Genomic DNA, 14,699 nt, shown 5'->3' with positions numbered 1-14,699 from the left:
GGTGACGGGAGCCAGAGCATCTGAGGGAGGGGCAGAGAGGGTCCCGAGTAGAGAATGCTCACCTCCGCACCACCTGGGGAGGCCTCACAGATGAGGGGCCGGGGCGGTTCCAGGCATGGGGTCTGGTGGGGGGGAGAACAGGCCGACGAGCCAGGGGCAGCCTGAGCCGGGCTGGGGGTGCACCTGGCTAGCTGGCGGGAGGGCGTGTGGCTCTCACCAGGACTGCCAGTCCCCAGACGCCCGCCTGACATGCTCTCATTTTCTTCAAGACGCGGCTGTCTCTCGTGAGACCTTTCTTGACTGTCGCTAAGCCACCCCACACCCCTCCGTCCCCCTCCCCCCCCCCAACCCGTCTCTCACCTTCCCCTGCTGTAGTTTTCTTCATAGCCTTTATGGACACCTGATCCGTTTTATGCTGAACCTGTTGATTTGCCTGCCTCTAGGAGGGGAAGGACTCCTGTGTGTTTTGTTCACTGCCGGTTCCCCGGCACCTAGAACAGAGCCTGGCACGTGGAAGGTACTCCGTGAACCTGCGTGATTAAGACCCTGCCTCTGGCGGCCTCGGGGACCCGGTGGCCTGCCCTGTGCAGCCAGCCAGGCACCTGCTCCGAGCCCGTGCACAGCAGCAGGGAGGTGACCAAGCTGGGGCGGGGTCTGCCCTCCCAACCCCTTGCAGGGGTTCCAAAGCTCAAGGGGCAGGAATGTTCTGGAGGCAAGCAAGCGTGGCTCATCTCCACCACCCACCGTTTTTCCCGTCTCACCGTGTGGTCTCCTTTTAATGAGATAGAACCCGTATCGTAAACACACCCGTGCGAAGTGCGCAGCCCCCTGGTTTCCATAGGCTCATGAGGCTCTGCAGTCATCGCCGGTGTCTGACTCCAGAACGTTTCTGTCCCCTAGGCATTAAGCAGCCGGTGCCCTGGCCCTGCCCCTTGCCCCTGGGCAGCCCCCAGGCTGCTGCTCTTTCTGGGCCTACCTCCTCTGCACATGGCACACTAACAGAGCCCTACCGTCTGGGGCCCTCTGCTTCTTGGGCTCTGCAGTGGGGGGGGGGGGGGGGCGCCTGCAGTGGGGAGCAGTAGGGCCCTGCCCTCGAGGGCTTGCACGGTGTGGGGGGGAGCGGTTTCTCGGTCCTGGGCTGGGTGTGACCCGAGGAGCCACCCTCAGCTGGCCCCCAGAGGGGCCTCGTGGGAGAGGTTCACCCACCCGCGCTGCACAGGATAGGTGAGTGCGTGGGCTTGGGAGCAAGAGGAGGGGGGAGCTTGGAGGGGGCCCCTGAACTTCCCCAATTCGGTCTCCTTATTGGTATTCTAGCATCTCGGTCCGAGCCTTGGCCCTGCCTAGGGTGTGTGGGAAATCGTCTGGTTTCTTCTGACGAAGCCCAGACAGGGGATGCCCATCGAGCGAGTGCCTGGGCCAGAGGGGACGTGTGTGCCCGTCTCTGAGCTCCAAGGGCCAGCCGGCCGCTCAGACTCCTGCAGCCCCAGCACCGTGCAGGGGCCCCTTGGCAGAGGCGGGGCAGGGGCCCGGGTGGCCGTTTCAGAGGTGTCTGGGGCCAGCAGGCAGCCTGGCGAGAGCGTGTGCGTGTGTGATGCGGTGGTCTCCAGGGACGGCCCGTGTGACACGGCCGCAGCATGGCTGAGGACTGGGGACTGGGGAGAGGGCAGAGCGAGTGGCTCTCCGGGCTGGTATGTGTATCTCCATGACGCAGGGCCCGGGGCAGGCGCTAGGACAGGGGGAGCGGGGAGGATGAGCCAGCAAGCAGCCTTCGTCCCTGCTGGGCCACGGTCTCTGTCCCAGTGCCCAGAGCCTCCTGCAGAGTCCTCAGTGTCCCAAAGTCGGGCCTCCCTGGGCGGGCCGGGCCTCTGGCCTCAGTTTCCTCATGGGTTCGTGGGCCGTCTGTGCCTCCTTCCGTCACATCCGGTGGGGGGATAGTGGCCGGTGCAGCCCCGGTGGCCAGCCCCAGGCCGGGGATGGCGGATGCTGTGGCCTCTTTAAAGCTGCAGATACACTCAGTCCAGGATAGGAATCGCTAAAACAAGGTCACTAAGTGTGTAGTTTATCTTAAATATTTCCGTGTAGCAAATTAACAGTTTAAACCTGGGCTGGAGCAAATGCGGTGCGATTATGCCCTTCACAAGTCGATGACAGTGATTATCCTCATGCAGAATTGAAGGCGTACATGGGAGGCCTGACCTCCTGCTCCTCACCCTGTGCAGCCTCCCAGTGGGCCCCGGGGGCGCCAGGGCTCCCAGGGAGCTGGGGGACAGAGCGGCCGGGGCCCTGGGGGCTGGATGTCACAGTGGGCCGTGTGCCCAGAGACTTCAGGGCGGTGGAGTCTCTCGTGGTGGCTTTGCTGTTACCCAGCTCCCATAAATCCGGGACTGACCACGGCCCCTAGCTCTCCACCCCCCACCTGGCCCTGTGGCTCGCAGCCAGCCGGGGACCCCCACCCTCTTCAGCTGTGCGTCTTCTCCCTCCCTCCTCCTTGCGGGGGTTGGAAATTGCTAGAACCTTGTAGGCTCTGTGCTGCCCCTGAGAGTGGGGGGACTGGAATGGACCCTAAGAGGATCCAGCAGCCAAGAGAGACAGCTTCCCGTGGCCCCTCTGGCATCTCCGGCCGCCCTCTGACTCCAGGTCGGCCAGGACCCTGGGTGGGGCCGACCGGGAAGATGTGGAGCAAGAAATCCAGGCGGGAGATAGCACAGGTGCACCAGGGAAACTGAGGCACCCACCAAGGGGCCCTCCCCCTGGGGTCGCAGGCAGACCCTGCCCCAGGCCGTTTGCAGGCTTGGGGTGAGGGCTGAGGATGCCAGCACAGGGTGGCTGGGAGGTCAGGAGACTGCGGCTTAGGGCCCCGGTGCCCTTTCTGTAAGGTGGGGCTCAGGGCCCCTGCCACGCCTGCGATGGGCGAGAAAGGGCTGCGTCCCACGGGAGGCTGCAAGGGGGCCGTGCATCACTGCCATACCCGCATGCGCAGTGTGGTGCTGGGACGTTCACACCCCTCCAGATCAGTGCCGCCGCAGAGGGGGCCTGATGGAGACCCCGGAGGGCAGGTGTGTCCCCAGAGGGCAGGCGAGGTCTCCAGCCTCGTGCCTGATAGAGAGGGCCTGTCGCAGACCCCGCAGAGCAGGTGGGGGGAGGATGTCCTCAAGCCTCGTACCTGGCCCGGCATGCTCTTCCTTGAGTTTTCCCAGCAGCCCAGCCCAGAGGCCATCAGCCCATTTTACAGAAAAGAAAACCTGAGGCACAGAGAGACCAAGGTGGGGGTGGCGTGCCCGTCTTAGGGAGACGGAGCTGACCCTGAGGCACCTCCTGCAGAGCCCCCCGCTCCCCCTGGTTTCCATGCGGTCACTTGTTTGAGGGCGTTTCTCCCGGAGAGCAGGGACTCCAGGTTTCTGCCCCTTGGTGGTTTTGAGTCTAACTTGCCTGCCGTGACCTTCGCCCACCGTAGGGTGTATGGTGGGTGACTTTTAATAAACGTGTGGCTGTACGACCATCGCTGCCAAAGGACAGAAGTCATCACCTGAGAAGTTCTTTGCTGGCTTCCTTTGTTTTGATTCTCTCGCCACACCTGACTTGGGGGCAGCCCTGGCGGGCAGGGTGGGTGGGGTCCACACCGCCGACACTTCCGTCCGCCGCATCGTGTGCTCAGGAACACACCATCCATCGGGGCCTCCCGCCCTGGACCTCAGTGCTGGCTGTCCAGCGTCACTGTCCCTGAAGCTGTGCCCTAGCTCAGGACTCTCCTGAAGCCCCTCTACCTCCTTGCACAGATAAGGTCCCCCCGCCATCTGTGGCTCACAGCTAAACCTACTTAATTCTTTTGATCTTGGTTCAGAAATCAACGCCTCCAGCCATTCCGCTGCTGCTTTGCTGGGTCTACAGCCTTCGTGGGAGCCCTGGGCGGTCGACACCTCGTAGCGGGCTCCCCTGCCGTCTGCCCAAGCCTCCTGTCCTGAGCGCTGCCCCCACTGCGGGCCTGATGGCCGGCACCCTCCTCCCCGGGGCTGTGCTGGGTGGGAGCCCCCAGAAACGCAGAAACGTGGGCCCAGGCCTGGGTAATGCGTGGAGCTGGGTCTCCTGTGTCCTTTCAGGGGTCCGGGCTTGCCCGGCTCCTGCCCCATGAGGGATGGGGAAGGGGATGGGAGGGGACGAGGCAAAGACAGATTGGTCACCCATCACGCTTGGGTCCCTATCACGGCTGTGGGCAGTGCCCGGTACAGAACCCTGCAGTGTTCACGCACGTCCCTGGGACTCAGTAAACCCAGGGTCTGTGGGTCATTGTTCCCTCCCAGCCAGGGGGGCAGGCGCCAGGCCCCCAAACTAGGACTCAGCCCCTCGAGACTGTCTGACCTCACCTAAGGTGTGCAAACTCACAGACCCCAGGAGAGGGGGGCATCCAGACCCTGGTGCAAATAAAGCCTGAAGTCAAACCAGAGAGCAGGGTCAGACAGCGCCCCGGCCGATGCCCAAGGAGCCGGCTCGTAGGACAGGAAGAGGAACTGTGTGTGAGTCCCTCCCATCAGCCTGGCCAGGCCCTCTGTGCAGGAATCCGCGCCTGCGAGCTCTGCCTCCGTGCGGCCACCCCCCGTCTGCACCCCCCCCCCCAGAGGGAGGGGACCCCACCGTGCCAGCCCCCTTCCAGGCTTCCCCGGCTCCGTCTGAAATGAGAACCAGAGGAAATAAGGAGCTGGCAGTTCATTTGCGAGCTGCATTGTGTTGGGGGCTCTTAATTAGACCTAATTAGACTAATTAACTTTCAAATGAGAAACTTGGATTTTTTCTCCTCTCTCCATCGCCTTCTCTTTGTTCCCCTTTTGGAAAATGAAACAAAGATAAATATTTGAATGGCTCGAGACAGGCTGGGCGGGGAGGAGCCAGCCCGGGGCGTTGGGGTGGACGGCAGGGGTACAGCCCTTCTGCCCTGCGGCCCCCCTCCCGCCTCGGTCTGGCTGTGTCTGCTCTGGGGCCTGGGCGCTTCCCTCTTCCCTGGGAAGACCGGGGTGTGGCCGGGTCTCTCCTTGGCAGATGGTGCCCATTTTGTTCCTGGCGCCAGAAGTGGGGGATGAGCAAGATGCGGGGTCCCGTGGCGGACGCGGGCACAGGGGGAACTCGGGGTGTGCCCGGTCCCCTGCCCCCCAGCTCAGCTGCTCCAAACCCCGCCACCCAGGTGAGGCTCAGAGCAGGGCCCCATCCACAGCCCGGAGAACCCGCTGTCTTTGCGGCGTCCTCTGCCCTGTAGGCCACCAGCGAAGCCACTGTCATTGGCAAAGGTGGCCCTTCCTAGATGCACCCAAAGGTGTTTGTTCCGAAGCAGCTTCGGAACAAAGCAGCCCTCGCCCCCACACTGAAGGGGAAAGTGCTGCCCACCCTGGGGAGGGGGTCTGACCAGGCGGAGGGTACCTTCGTCCTCCTCCCCCTGAGAGAGGCCCCACGGCCTCCTGATTCTCCCTGCAGACCAGCACCTGCATCTGGGGGAATTGGAGTATTAACGGAATAACCCCAGAAAGCGTTGGGCCTGGGGCCACGCTCGGGGAGTCCTGATGCCGTGAGCCGTCCTGTCTCCCCAACACCCCCTGGATGTGGCTGCAGCATCCTGCCCCAGGGCCCCCCGCCTCCCCCGACACCTGCAGCCCCGAGAGCCCATGGGTAACCTGAGGATCGCAGCAAAGCCCACCCCTCCCAGAGGGCCTGGGACTTGCGGGCCATTCTTTCCAGAAGCAGCCAGGGAAGAATTGCCTCCACCAACACCTCCAGGCTTCTTCATTGATTTCCCCTCTGCCTCAGTCCCAGCTGCCGGGGTCACGGCCCCCAAGGTGGGCCCTGCCAACCGAGGGGAGCAGGAAGCTGCTTCTGCTGACACTCTAGAACTTGCTCAGGGCAGGGGGCACATCCCACCCCCGTCAGAGCTGGCCGCCTGCCTTGCGCCCCCCCCCCCCCCCCGCCACGTTTGCCAGGCTCAGCATAAGGGGCAGACTTTGGACTCCCAAGCAGGCCGGGGCAGGGTGGGCTGCAGCAGGCTTGTCTGGACACCATCTGGCCAGGAGCCGCCCAAAGCATCTGGGCACAGAGAAGCCACACGCAGGGAGACGGTGCTGCACCTGCTGGTCCCCGGCAGGGGCCCCGACAGCGCGAGGCACCCTGTCTGCACGGCTTTTGCACCAGCCAGAGGCAGGAAGCTGGCCGGCACAGGCAGGCCACGGGGGCCTTCCTCTGGGGCTCCCCACCCAGGCAGCTTGGAGCCCACAGTACGCGGGCACAGGTGGAGAGGGAACTTGGGCCCTGCGGGTGGCTGGGCGAGCCACCTTCCTGTCTTTCAAATCCCACCCTCTGGCTCTGAGCTTCCAGGGACTTGTTCTCTTGGCTGGGTCTTCCCAGAAGGATGTTCTCCTGGATGACAGCTCCCTGAAAACAGAGGGTCTGGCTCAGAGTCAGAAAGGGGGTGTGCAGGATGCCTCCGGGCCCTCCACGCCCCTCCCCTTCCACAGGCGCCCCAGCCTACAGACTTGCATCCCTGTTCTGGGATCCAGGGCTTCTCGGCACTTGGCACGGACACCTCCTGTTGACGCCCAGGGCACCGAGGGTCCGAGAGGGCTGAGCCAGGTGGCCTCCCTCCCCTAGAAAGGCCCCCGGCCCGCAGAGTTCAGGGCCAGCCTGCAGCTCTGTGTTTCCCCGGGCCAGCTCATGGAATGCCTTGTCCCTGGGGTGCATGGGCTCCACGGAGGGGCCGGCTGGACCAGGGGCAGGGCGGGTGTGCGGTGGGAGGAGTGGGCTGCACAGGAGGACAGGAGGGGAAGCTGCTTTTCTCTCCCACAGCTGGAGCCTCTCTGTTTGGGGGTGGGAGGTGCCAGCTGTCACTGTCTCTCCCCCAGGCAGCCCCCGCTGTGCCCGCACTTGCTCAGGAGTGTCCCTGCAAGCTCTCCTGCACCGACCTTGGTCCCCGCGGCAACTTCCTCCCGGCTCCAGGTGGCACGGAGAGGTGGGCAGGGTGCTCTGACACACCGAAGTTTGGGAACCGCCAGATGCAGAAAGTGTGCTGTGGGGCTTTTCCATCCCAGCCACCTGCGTTCTCCCTGTGCTCTGCTCCCTGCCTTCCTCCAGCGCTGTCCCCATGCGTCTGCCCTGGCCAGCGGCCCTCTGCCTGCCCGCCTGTCTGTCCCCTCCACCCCCTGCCGACCCCTGGCCTCCGCCCGCAACACCCCAGGGCTTTGTTAGCACAACTTAGTTCAAATGTCTGATTAGTCCTTAGGAGATCGAGGGGTCAATTTCCCACAGCCTCTTCCTCTCCATTTAACTAATTTAACTGCACGATTGTTACAAATTTCATTTTATTATAGCCCTGCTCCTCAGTCCAATTGAATTACTAAAATCTCATTTTCTCAGAAGTGCTGAATATGTAATTAGGGGAAAAATGATGCTCCCGTCTGCCTATTAGGGTGGTTCATGCATGTGTGACATGTGACATGTGACGGCCACACAGACGTCCTGTATGCAGTGCGCCTGGGCCACAGGCGGGGCTGGGTCTCACCAGGGTGGGGGTGGGGGGGCAGGTGAGCGCGTCCGGTGTCCGCACCTGGAGGGACCGGCCCCCCTGCGTCGGTCGGTTCCGGGAGGAACACAGAACGCGTGTGCGCGGCCGGCCCCGTCCTCGCAAGAGGGGAAAGCACATTAACTCCCCGATTACAGACTAAACGGTATCTGTGGGCCGTTGTAATTAAGGGGAAATTCAATTCCACGCTAATGCCCCATCATGCCAGGCTCGGCGAGGTGAGGCTGGGAGTGTGCGGCTGGCCCAATGGGACGCGGGGTTACAGGGGGCGGGAGCACGCCCAAGCTCTGTCCTCCCTCTGCCGCAGCAGGGGCAGCGGGGGAGGAGGGCTGGCGGCTACTTCCTGACCTGCCTGGTCCCCCCCTCTCCGCCTCTGAGGGGCCTGCCGTCCTGGTAGCTGGGCCAGCTCCGGTGGCTGTGTGTTTCATGCTGTGGCCACCGCCCCCATCACAGGAGGCCCTGGTCCCCGCAGAGGGTGCCTGGGTGGGAGGGGTCGCACCGGAAGGGCATGGCCGGGGGAGGGGGGGGGGGAATTCTGCCTGAACCTGAAGCTGTAGGAGCAAAGCTGAAGCTTTGGGGAGAAAGGCCTTTGACCCCCACGTGCCCCAGAGGGATATCGTGGTGCAGGAGGACTCCTCTCATGTCCCAGAGGGGTAACGTCACGCCAGGCCCTGGAGCAGGCCGGTCTGTAGAGATGAGACAGGATTGGGGTACGTGCCAGAGCCGCAAGGCCTTCCCCGGCCTCTTTCTAGGTCTGTGGGGTTTGTTGACAGCAAAGGAGCATCTTGGGGTTCCTCAGTGTCCCCCCACCTCACCCTCAACCTGCATTCTGGGCTCCGAAACACCAACGCCCGTAAGTCTTGCTGCTGTGACGTGGCTTCTCCTTGCCCCAGTCTGGACCCTTCCTCTGCTCACTCCTACACATCCTTCAAGGCCCCAGCCGAGCCCCCTCCTCCAGGGAGCCTCCCTGAGTGCCCAGGCCAGGTGTCCCCGTGATAGCCAGCCTGTATTCTCTGTCCTGCCATAGCTTCAGGTTATCTTTAGGAAGGCCTGTATGTCTAGCTCTAAATTCTCTCCTGGCTCAAGAGATGTGTTCTTTATAAAAAGATGAACAGGAACAAGTGAATCTCAACTCTTCTGCCTGGGCCGAGTCTCCCGGTGTTCTCCGAGCATTCTCTGGCTGAGAGCAGTGGCACAGGGGGCATGGGGCCTGGCTCCAGGCTGAGGGGCCGGCCAGAAGGAGAGCAGCCTCCGCTTACAGCCCTTCACCCCAGGATCGCCCAGACGTCAGAGCTGGGGCCTTGGCCTCCCGGGACAGCCGGGACCCCACCCGGAAAAGCCCGAGGGCCTGTCCTGTAGCCTGAGGCCTGTGTGTCTCCTCTGTGCCCGCAGGCTCAGACTCTGCGCCAGTTCGGGTGCCCGTGTGGCCCCGGGTCTGCCGTTCCGGTGTGTCGGGGCAGTTGGGGTCCACAGGGCCAGCTGTGGCTCCGAGCCACCCGCCTCGCCTGGCGTCGGGGGAGCACCCCGCGTGGCTCTTTCCTCCGAGCCTGGAGCCATATCGCGTTCCCTAATCTGCGGCTTTAACCGCTCGCCTCGGATCAGGGCAGAATTCCCCAGGGCCGGAGCCAGACGCTCGCTTCTCGCTCAAGCGCAGCGCCTAGAATGTCAGCCCGCAGGCCGCCTGCCTTCCTCCCCCAGGCCAGGGCGGTCGTGGAGGCCGTGCTGCAGTGGGGACCCCCTCATGGTCATGCAGGGGTTCTGGTCGGTTCTTCTTCGGGGAGGCTGCAGCGGTGACCCCTGGTGACCGTCTCCCACCACTGTCGGGTGTGAACGAGTTGCCCCCAGGCTGTGCAGCATGGGCTCCGGGGTTCTGGAGGGCAGGCAGCGTCTCCTCCCGTCTGCTGGCTGGCCTGCCGTTTTCTGGTTCCACAGAGAACTCCAGGCGAGAAGCCCGCCCTCCCGGTGCCCCAGGCCCCTGTCTTTGCCTTGAACAGCACAGCTCAGCTCTGTGCCCCAAGCATGTCCCAGGCCATGATCGCCCCACCCCCAATATCCACACTCCTGGGGCAGAGAGCCGGGCGGGGGCGGGGCCCAGGGAGACCCTCCCGATACTTCCACCAGCACCGGCAGGCCTGGGCTGCTGACTCCTGCACGTGGTGGGTTTCCTGCACCTCTGCCCGAACCCCTCGAGGCCGGCCCCCTGGATCCGTGTCCTTCCCGCCCCGCCCCTGCCCCTGTATTTTCAGATTCAAATGCGTGCCAGGCCCAGCGAGCGATAGAGGGTCAGCCGCAGATCTGGGGTGCAGCCGCACAGGTACGCGGCCCTTCGCCTCGATGCCCGTGGCAGGGTGCTCAGGGCTGGACCCCCTCTGTCCGTGCTAAGGTCTCCCTTGTCTCAGCCACAGCTAGCTGAAGCCCTGACCCCGGGGCTCTGCCCAGGGCCCTGCAGTGAATGGAAGGGGTCGGGTCCTCTGTGCCAAGATGACTCCGGAGCAGCTGGTCACCCTGCCTCGCTGTCCTCCGCTGCCCCTTCCCCTCCCCTCTCCCCTCCCCCCATGCCTGAAGCCAGCCGGCAGCCGGCACTGCCCCCAGCCCGGTCTTCTCTTCCATCGCGCTCGAACCGCATCCCGTGCCCGTGATCCTGGAGTCTCGGGCTCCCTGCTGACCCCGTTGTGAGCGTGCGCTGAGGGTCAGGAGATGTCCAGCACGGCAGACAGAGTGGACACCGGGGGGACGTGGCCGTGGCCGTGTTAGAAGAGGTGTTGCTGTTGGCCTGGCCCGGCCCGAGGGCCTGGGGCTGGCAGGGCGGGTCCCAGGAGCCATGTCCTGGTACTTGCCTCCTGGGACCCTCTCTGTCTGGGACACACAGCTCCTGCCACCACACCGGCGTCCGGCATGCACCGACTGCCCAGTCTCTCTGACCTAGATGCCAGTTCCCTGGGTTCAGCTGAAACAAGGTTGTTATTTTCCCGAAAGAATTTTGCTTTGAGACTAAAGGGAGAGCCGGAGGAAGCTTGGGAGCGGCTGCCGGCCGGTTTCCAGAGCCCAGCCTCGTTCTGGTGGTGTGATGGTGGGTCATTGCCATCACACCTGCAGAGCAGGTGAGGAGGGACCGCCCTGGCAGCCCAGGTCAGCCGGCCCGGTTCCCACCGCCCACCTGCTGCAGAGACGCCCCCCCCCCCCCGCCCCCCTTGCTCCTGTGTGGCCTCAGCAGAGAGGTCACTTGTCACTCCCTGGCGCCTGGCTGTGAGAACACTGAGTACACGGCAGGTGCTCAAGCAGTGTCTCCAAGAGTTAACCCCGCGCTCCCTTTGCCCCCGAAGATCCTTTCTGCCCGTGGACTCAGTCCAGTGCATCGTTAGCCACGGCAGCTGGGGGCGGGGGGGGGGGGGGTAGGCTGATCCCTCAGCAGTGATGAGGAGAGACCCCCACCTGTCCCACAGGCCTGTCCAGGGGGACGCATGGGGCTGAGTGCCAGGCGGCTCCTTGTCCCTGGGGCTGCCCTCTGCTTCCTGGGCAAATCCCTACCTTTGACGGTCAGGGCCGAGCTTGAGAGGGGGGACAGCTGTCGGCCAGACACGGGAGAAAGTGAGGAACTGGGGCCTGAACCGCATCCCTATTCACACTCTTCCCTCCGGGCCCCTCCCCGTCACGCTGGCCAGTGTTTGGGAAAAGGCTCTTCCAGCCCCTCACCAGGACCCCAGCCCTGCGTGCACTGTCAGCAGCCCCAGCCACCGCCCCCTCTCCACACCTGCCTCCTGCATGGGTCTGCCTACGGTCCCCTCTCCCTGGGTGTCCCCCTGGGGACGTGCAGACTCACCAGGCACGTGGCCACGGTCCACGGGATGGAGAAGCCTTCCACCATCGCCGTGGCCCCTTGCCGAAGTTAGACACGTGGGTGCCTGTCCCCGGGGAACAGAGTAGCACCCAGGGGCCCTAGGTCAGGAATGCTTGAGGAGAAGCCCCTGTGTGGCCTGGGCCAGGCCCCTTGCCACCTAAGCTGCATAATCCCGCGGGGCGGTGCCTGTGTCCGGGCCTTTACCGGAAGCACACCCCTGTCCCCCAGCGGAGCCCACAGGAGCCTTCGTTTACATTTCACCCTCTCCTGGGAGAAAACAGCGCAGAGCCTGAGCCTGGGCCGTGGCACCCTGCTCCCCTTTTCCTGTTGGGGGGTGCTGTTTGGGCCAGGCCAGGTGCTGCGGTCTCCTGGCCCTGGAAATGGGGAGCCGTGCAGTAACCACGTAGCAGACGTGTACACAGAGCCCCACGCTCTCGGCATCTTTTAACTCCCCCACCCTCCCCATAGCCCTGCTTTGGCGGGCACGTTCTTGTCCCATTTCCCAGTAGAGGAAAGCTCGGGGCAGCAGGCACGTGCCTGAGGTGGTCTGGTTGTGGCCCCAGTCGGGGCGGTGTAGACGACAGACATGTCTCCCATCTCGGTCCTGGAGGCTGGAAATCCAAGATCCAGGTGTGGACACAGGTGCTTCTTCTCAGGCCTCTCTCCCTGGGCTTGGAGGCGGCCGTCTTCTCTCTGTGTCCCGCCCTGGTCGTCCCTCGGTGCACATCTCCTCTTCCTGTAAGGACACGGGCCGTGTGGGTTTAGGGCCATTCCTATCTCTCCATGTAATCGAATTACGTCTTTAACGACCCTCTCTCCAAATACAGCCACTTTCTGAGGTGCTGAGGGCTGGGGCTTTTAATACACACGCTTATGGGTGGGGGGCATGATTCGGCCCAACCCCATCTTGCACCACCATTCAGCTCAGTCACCCCCTTGAACCACGGCTCCATCATGGGATTGTTCATAGTCAGCAATAACTGTGACAGCCAGCCAGGTCTGGGTGGCCAGGGGATGGGGTTCCCTTGGTCATCATAGCCACAGTGGGCCAAGCTGGACAGAACACGGCTGCCCTCAGCCTCCAGGGGGTGGTGGGATGGATGGTCTGGACTGGTGACAGCCGCCTGGAAGGGACTCCCTGGCCCCCGCTACCCCTCCCCCCCCCCCCCCCCCCCCCCCGCCGCCACACACACACTGTTTTCCTACAGCCAGGGAGCAGGTGTACCCGGGGCCCTGTGTGTCGAGCTCTTTGGGACTCGGGGAGACCTGACCCTGGCCCAGCCTCATCCATCAGATCTGCAGGCTTCACCACGCAGGTCCCTCAGGGACACCACTAAATGGCACGAGCTGCTCACTTTGCTTTATCGGCCCATGTGGGACCAGCCGTCCGCGTTTTCAGCGGGTCCTCTCCAGGGGTCCCGACGCAGGTGCGCCTCTGCCTGCAGCGAGGAGAAACGCCATGGTCAGTGTCTGCGGAATGGGTGTGTGGACAGCAAGCAGACATTTGGTGGCCTCTCGGAGCCCAGAAAGGAGAAGGGGCAGGCCTGGTGGCAGAGGGGAGGGGTGGCTGTCGGCCAAGGGCCAGCAGAGAGGCTCTCGGCCAGGACTCCGTGACTGCCAAGCCGCAAAGGCCAGCTGCATACTGGTCAGTGCCCAGGTCCCCAGGCCAGCCCAGGACAGAAGCAGAGACAGAGCGTGAGGAAGACAGACAGACCGACGGGGGGATGGGGGGAGGGGTCTGAGAGCGGGAGAGCACGTCAAGACTGGGGACGAGATGGAGAGAGGCGAGGGGAGATGTCCGTGAGCAGAGCGGGGTGACGCTCCGGCCCCTCCCCCGCCTCCCTGGCCCACGCCCGGCAGAGGCTGCAGACGAGACATTGTGGCTCTGTGGTTCGCCAGGGATGAGATTCATTCTCACCCGGTGACCAGAGTGGAGGCAGACGCCGCCGGCCAAGGGCACAGAGTCCCCGCTCCCCTCCAAGTGCCCCGTGCTCCCAGACTCCTGCTGAAGGGCCGGTTCCCATCCACACAAGCCAGAGGGCTCCAGCGGGCCCAGAGCACCCCCGTCCTCCTGGCTAGCTCAGGGGCCAGAAAACCCAGCCTGGAAAGGACCAGTGCATACGTAGGTCAGGCTTACAAGCCACGCGGCCCCGTTTCGGCTCATAGCTCTGCCGCTGAGTGTGTGAGTGAGTGGGTGGGGCCAGGTTCCAATAAAGGTTTATTTACACAAACAGGCGGTGGGCCAGATTTCCCACACGGGCCATAGTTTATCAACCCCTGGTCCAGCTGAGTGTGGTACCCTAGGCCTGCCCGGCTATAAAAGCAGAAAAGTGTCAGGGGACACGGCCAGGGAAACCCCATCACTAAGCCAGTCAGCTCAGAAGAGGGCCTCCCTGCACGTGGCAGGACATGGGGCCTCCAGACCTCTGGGGTCCCTATCCCTTGCAACAGGGGGCCTCCCAAGCAGGGGCTCTTCCTCAGCGTGGGGCCCGGAGAAACCCGGGTCGGTGGTCTGGGTGGGACAAGAATGGAGACCCGGGGCAGCCACGGTGGGCCCCCGAAACCTGAGCCCTGGCCCGGGAGACAGACACCTGGGCGTCAGAGGCCAGAGAACACTTTCTCCTTTCGCCGGATGATCTCTGCAGCCCGGAGCTCATCTCCGATCCCAGGATATGTCTCAGAGCCAGAAAGCCGGCCAGGCATACCCTCCCTCCCGGGACCTTGCACACGGTCCCAAGCGGGCCAGTCCTCAGAACAGCGGCCAAATCAGACCCATGGCCAGAGGAGGCCAAGGCCTGACTCTGGCATCCCACCCAGATGCGGGAGGCCCCCTGACTGATGCCGACCCAGAGGGGCCGGAGGGGGGGGGGGCTGCATTTGGGGCCTCTTTGGCAGAAGCAGGTCAAAATCCCCCAGAGGCGCCGGCTGCTCTGTGCCCGGGAGGCGGCCAGTGCTGAATCGGCACCGGGGCCTTGGCCTGAAACCCGAACCCTCGGTGGCTCAGAGGGGAGAGGCACGGGCAGGGAGCCATCAGGACAGGAGGGTGCCTGGGGAGCCTCTGCTGTCTCCTTCCAAGTTCTGGAGCCCTCGGGGCTCCCACAGCCCACTGACCATGCTTCTGCCCCCCACGCGGGAGCTGGCGCGTCCCCCGCCCCTTCTCTTCCTCACCGTGTCCAGACAGTTGGCTTCCTTATCCCTGTGCTCCGGAGCGACAGGGTCCGGGAGCGTCCTCCCCACCGCACTCCTTCCCTGCCCCGAGAAATCTCCCTGCCCCCATGCTCTGGCCCTCCTGGTCCTGCTGCCTCTGTT

General features: G+C 64.0%; 1 protein-coding gene across 10 annotated transcripts in view; it reads left to right on the top strand.

Moving 5' to 3' along the window:
• The window catches only part of RBFOX3 (RNA binding fox-1 homolog 3), a 416,501-nt gene that overhangs the window by 349,595 nt on the left and 52,207 nt on the right, over positions 1-14,699 (top strand). The window lies entirely within an intron of this gene.

This window comes from Acinonyx jubatus, chromosome E1 (genome assembly GCF_027475565.1).
Source record: "Acinonyx jubatus isolate Ajub_Pintada_27869175 chromosome E1, VMU_Ajub_asm_v1.0, whole genome shotgun sequence".
Classification (NCBI taxonomy): domain Eukaryota; kingdom Metazoa; phylum Chordata; class Mammalia; order Carnivora; family Felidae; genus Acinonyx; species Acinonyx jubatus.
The sequence above is the reverse complement of the archived record's forward strand: the minus strand, read 5'-3'. Positions and strand labels throughout refer to the sequence as shown.